The sequence below is a fragment of the Accipiter gentilis genome, chromosome 3, assembly GCF_929443795.1.
Source record: "Accipiter gentilis chromosome 3, bAccGen1.1, whole genome shotgun sequence".
In the NCBI taxonomy this organism is placed as follows: Eukaryota; Metazoa; Chordata; class Aves; order Accipitriformes; family Accipitridae; genus Astur; species Astur gentilis.
The window spans coordinates 40,633,694-40,639,693 of NC_064882.1; positions in this window are offsets into that span (position 1 = coordinate 40,633,694).

The following is a 6,000-nucleotide window of genomic DNA, read 5'->3' on the forward strand; positions in this document are numbered from 1 at the left end:
TCTGGGGAGCTGGGGAGTAACTCATGCTGCATCCCAAAGAGTGTCTTAGTGATTACATACGCTGCAATCATCTCAAATGTAATACTGTATTCATTGCAGACTATTGCAACACATACTTATTTTGTTATTTCAGCTACAATGAGGATTTTCCTGAACAAGGGGGAAATCAATCTCAAAATGGTTTTTAATTGGATAGAAATGGGGAAGCTTAGATTATGGCATTTCAGTATGTCATGTTAAGTGTGTTCAGTGAGCCAACTCCTACTGTAACTTGTGCCATAAAACCAAAATACAGCAACATATTTTAAGTCGGCTAATGGAATGTGATTAAAATAAGAAATAAATATCTTGAGGCATATGACAAAGTCTGTGGCAAAGTATGACACAGGCTCCAGCCTTGTGGTTACGGTCAGCCTTTGATGATAAAGAGAATTGGCCTTAAATCACTGAACCAGCTTACATAACTCACTATCTATACAAAATTTTAAAAGTTTGGGTAGCCAGTAAGAAGCTCTAAACTCTTTTCTTGCTTTTAGGACTCCTACTCCATACACAACTACAAGTGGCAATGATGTGTCATACTGATACTGGTATATGTGTGTAGTAAGGTGCAAGAACACTGCAAAGACTTGTTGCCTTCTTGATATGCTAATATATATTGTGTGGGAGAAAGTGAAGCTGCTCGCTGTTGACAAAAATCATTCTCCTTTTTCTAGATGAGTAAATAAAGGAGTTGCTGTTGGAGCAAAGACTTCTGTTCCTTCAGAAGCTCCTCTTAGAGTGGGCGTCTCACCCCACAAATACCTGCTCTGGTGTAGCACAGAGCACGCAGATGGTGGCATACACATGCACAGAGCTTTTTGAAATAATCTTATGCAACAGAGGATCGCTATTCTTGCTACTTCTTCAAGAAATAGCTATTTCAAGAAGTAGCAAGTGAGGTACAGCCAGTTCCCCTCGTGGGTAGATGGGAAATGCGCTATGGCGTGGTGATCAGTCATTGTGGGTAATGGAACAACCCAGCTCCCTCCTGGGCTGCAATTACTAGTTGCAGAACTACACTTCTCTGTGTATTCTTCTTAATTGAGCAATAGAGGTAAGTAAAATTGAATCAACTTTAATGCAGAATTGTAGCAAAGGCCAATAGTACAACTGGGATCACTTAAATGTTAATTTACTTATTTGAAAGCACTCTAGTTAAAAGTATAATGGCATGGAATGAGAAAGCTAAGGTGGCAATCCATTTGGCTCTTCCTCCCCCAAGGAAGACAAGCTCCTGGAAGAAATAAAAGAAGAAAATACCTCAGAAGGCATGAATAAAAGGAGATAAGATATGCTTTGTCAAGGAAAAAGAAAAAAACCAACAACACACATAAAACAAGAACAGAAGCTATTAATAAGACTGCGATGGAGCAAAGGCAAGAGTAGAAGAGCAGGTACTATTTATTCTAGCTCTGAAATACGGTCTGGCTGTGATCTCGATGAATTGACTTTAGCCTCAAAAGCAGCGTTCTCCAATTCCCTTCTGTAGGTGCGTTGTTTTCAGTCAACACAAAGCTGCATTCCTACCCCCATGCTTAGGGCAGGAAGGGATTTCCCAAGTGAAGGTACAGATACATTTGCTTATGGTAATAGGGGACTCGGTCTCCTGGTTAGCCAGCTGTTAAAACTCTAAATAGCCCTTCTGTGTAAACAAACAGAAAGGAGTGGGTTTAGATACTGAAGAACAAGTTTCATGAAAGTAGGAAGTAGTGATTATGTAGTTCAGGCTCTTATTAGTGGATGACAGGAAAATAAGTAGTTGGACAGCTGTGCAGTAACACTGGCAAATGAAGAAGTCTGCTGAAAGGAGTCTCTGCACTTTGTCTACAGATGCTAATGTAATCCCCCCCCCCCCCCCCCCCGAGAACCAAAAGTAAAAGGAATTATTGGTTAAAACTTAACTTCAGATGGGGCAGACGTCCCCACGAGATGTGAAGTCCCGCTCCAAAAGAAAATCGCAGATTATTAACTTGGAGCATTTGTTGCGCTTGATTATAGGATAAAATCTGTAGTGGCTTTTGGGCAAATAAAGAAGGTGGTTTGCAAAAAGGGAAAGCGTGGTTTCAGAGATTGAATTGTATTTGGAAGCGGGCTGAGCTGGGCTGTAAGCAGCTCTGCTCTGGGAGTGGTTTCCTTCTGTCTTGCACCCAGTGTCAGAACGGAAGACTTGCGTGGGGTTGTGGGAGTTGCTGTAGGTCACTTCTCTTTCATTTTTATTAGCAACCTGGATAACAAAGTAGTATGTATGTTAAATTTGCAGTCAACAGGAAACTGGACAGATGTGAAAGATAAGATAGCATTAGAATTCAAAATAGTCTTGGCAGCTTGCAGAAACAAGTGCAACGGGGAGGAGATGGTGGGGAAAGACAAGATCCTTTTCAGAAAGGTACTAAATTTAGATAGTGTTAAACAACTGCCCAAATTCAGAGTCACGTCAACTAGTTAGCGTTATTTCAGATAAGGGATCTGACACGTTTGTCCTGCTGGTGGTAGAAAAGCAAGCTTCAGGCTAAGGTTCACAAATGACTATATTTGGTGAGACTCAAGATAATCCTGTGCTCCGCAGCAGCACCTGTAAGTACGCAACTTGAGATGCTGCGCTTAGGACTAGACAGTGGTGGAGGGTGGCACGACTGATACCTTGAAAACGTGGGAAAATGCGCTCGTGAAGATGCACTGAAAGACCTGAGCTTGAAATCATATGGTAAACTGGGCTTAAATTGCACCTGAGTGATAGTTTCTTCTAAGGCCAAATATAAAAAAACAAGGATAGGGAATCACTGAACAGATGTGCAGGGAGATGGTAGTAGCTATTCCACAAATAGAGGTCTGTCAAGAGCAAGCATCTGTCAGGAGCAAATAGCTGCATTTCAGCTTGCTTTGGGGCAGGGGGAAAGGCTGGTTGACTTCCCACGGTCCTTTCCCATCCCATTGTCCTTTGAATTTGTGTGACTTGCGTCTTCAAGCAAGCCTAAAAGTTAAAAGGTAAATAACTGCTGGAGGAAGAGAAGTTGAGGATAACGTGCAAAGAAAGCACTTTGGAGCAGAGGTAGGAGCTCACAGTGCGTGGTTCAGTTGTAATCTATAGGTGCTATTCAGAGTTGACATTTGCTGGAATATAGGCCTCTATGTTGTAAGCTTGTGCTAAATCATCTTTCTGAAAAACGTAAATATGTATTTGTCTGTATCCAAGTCCATTCTGCTGGGGTGGTGCCTAGTGAATTTGTATTTATTTTCAAACTGCTGGTAAAGATGCTGATTATCTGTTGGTGTAAAGCTAGCCTCTGCAAAACCTCTGGAAACACGTGGGTTTGTTGGAAGGTCCTTGGTGGTCCATTGCCAGATGCCAGAATAATTTTTCTCAATCTGTTCACTGCATTTATTTTGCAAACTCTATGGTGTTCATTTTTAAAAGTACTGGAGTATAGAGCTGTGTGCTTGCACAGTGGGCTTTCGCAGCAGGGCTCATCTCATTAGAAATCATCCAGTGCTGCTCAGCAGGTCACCTGGGATGTTTCCCTCAAGGCCTTGTCCTTAGAAGAGGTGAGCTGCTGGGTTTCATGTGCTCACCCTGCAAAGGACCTGCTCCAGGACCTGTGGGCTGCCACTTCCACCACGTCTCCGTTGCTTTTCCTCAGCATTATAAAGGGGCGAGAGCATCAAACAGTCGGGATCCGGGACCCTGCTGTGCGGCTGCTTATCGTTGGACCCCTTGGTGGAGCTTGTTAGTTGTTTAACGCGCACAAAATACGGTTTTAGAGGAGTATTGCTGCCATATGCTTAGCAGCCCGTTCTGTTTTCAAAGTGAGTTTTGACATCAGTTGTTTTGGAGTTTGTGTGTAATTAACATCATGCAAGTTACTGCTCCTACCACCATCTGGACAGCACAATAGTCATTGGTATGCCGAAAACTGGTATTTACTAGGGGAAAATGAGGGTGCTTTCACTATCTCCAGCTTCTTGGGCCCATCGGCAGTACTGCTTTTATAGGGATTTGCTATTGTAAAGTGACTTAGAGATCTATGCTGCGAGTGATCTGGGCCAGGGAAATATTGCATGAAGTCTATGGAGACAAGTTTAAAACTTCCTTAGAGCAGCGTTTCACTTCTTAAACTCTTTAAAAGGCAAACTATAAATGTTTTGTGATGTCTCAGTTCGGACAAAGAGCTGTGGTGTCCTGATTCAGGTAAGCTCGTCTGATGTGAGTGATGATGTGAATTTAAAGCGAGGGCTATTCTGTTGAGTGCTCAAAACTTGTGTCCCACTTTCCAAAACAGACTTGGCTGAACTCCTCTCTGCAGCAGCGTGGAGTGAGAACGTATTCCCAGAGCACTCGGCTGTGGAGTGGGGTGATGTTCAGCTGCCCCAGCTCCCTTCTCTGTTTTTTATTCTTTGCTCTTCTTTGCTTCATCTTACAGCTCCTCTACATCAGGTTGGGGGTTTGAGACGCTGTCAGAATGGGTTTCTGGAAGGGTCAGAGCTGCGGCTCATGGCTAGGTAGCTACAGCGAGGGAAAGGTCAGTGCTGTAGCCCTTACTTGTGAGATGTGTGGTAGTAATGGGATTGCTCATCAAAACAGAGGGCTGCTCACATCTCAGAGAAGCAGATATTCCTCAAAATCCGTTCTCATCTAATTCTCAGGCAGAAGAAGAGCGAGATCTTGGAAAAAAGTGACAGAGGATGGCCCTGTACCGTCTGCAGCTTTTGCTTTTTTGCAGCTAATGAGGCTTCGGTCCAGCACACGACGGCCTGATTTTGCTGCGTGACTCTGCTTCATCCTCCCAGTGGCTCTTTCCACGCACTGAATGAGACGTGTTCCCGTGGAAGACAGAGCAGGTCGTTACGTGAATGGAGAATCTTGCATAATGCAGAAAGGTGCATGAGAGCAAATTACGAGTCTGTAGGCAGCCTTGCATCTGCTATTTGCTAATTCTGAGGGACTTAGCAATTTTCATCTTGCTCTAACACGCGGTTTTAAAAACATTATGTGATACAACTCCACTGACAAAAGATATGAAAACATACTAATTCTCCAGATTTGGTGATCACCATTGTCATGGTCTTAAGACCCACAGCGAAGTCACTCACCGTGCGAGCTAACAGCCTACTACTTTTGTTTATTGTCTGATAACATGGATCCACCAGAGAGGAAGTAAGGTATATGTTTTGCAGATGTCTTCACAGCTTTTTACTTGCCAAGAAAGCAATGCCCGTGCCTAGGGAGCATGGGGTTTATTCTGGAATTTTTTAAGTCTGGCTGTTACAAGATGATCTAGTTCTGGTGTACCCCTCTGAATCACTAGCATCCCTAATGCCTCCCCATTCCCATCAAGCTATTCTGTTCCCCATGCTGCTCAGTTACATCCATTATCCTACCAGTTTGGAAAATCATGTCCAGAGCTGGTTTGCTGGAGCGGTGCATGGGCTTATCTGGGCAGCAGCAGGGAGCTGGGGCAGCAGGCGCGTGCTCGGTGCATATGAAAAGTTTAGAGAGTTGAGGTGCTGAAGTCTCAAAGCTCAACAAAGAGTTTGCAAACTGGTGTGTTTTCCCAGCCCTTAAAGCAAGGTCAAAATTGGATGAAATTTTACAGGAATCACAAATGCTGATTTGTGACACTAGCTTTGTGACAATCACAGTAACTCTGACAAAGTCCCTATAGATGCTAAGGCTTCTTAGCTAGATAATTAGTGTGGTGTTTTTGTTTTTGGTTTTGTTTTTTTAATTGAGCAAAGCCTAGTGTGAAGAGAGTTGAACCAATTTAATTTATTAACAAATTTAAGGAATCAACCCAAAGCAAATACCTGACCTGGAAGAACTTCAGCCTGAACACCTTTAAGTCATTGGAAACAAGTCTAAAATCAGGATCTTGTAATGGAAAATGTTGGGTGACCTGATCTTGGAGTACGTCCGACTTGTCTGTCTAATGTGAATGTTCTGCTTTCAAATGCCATTATATT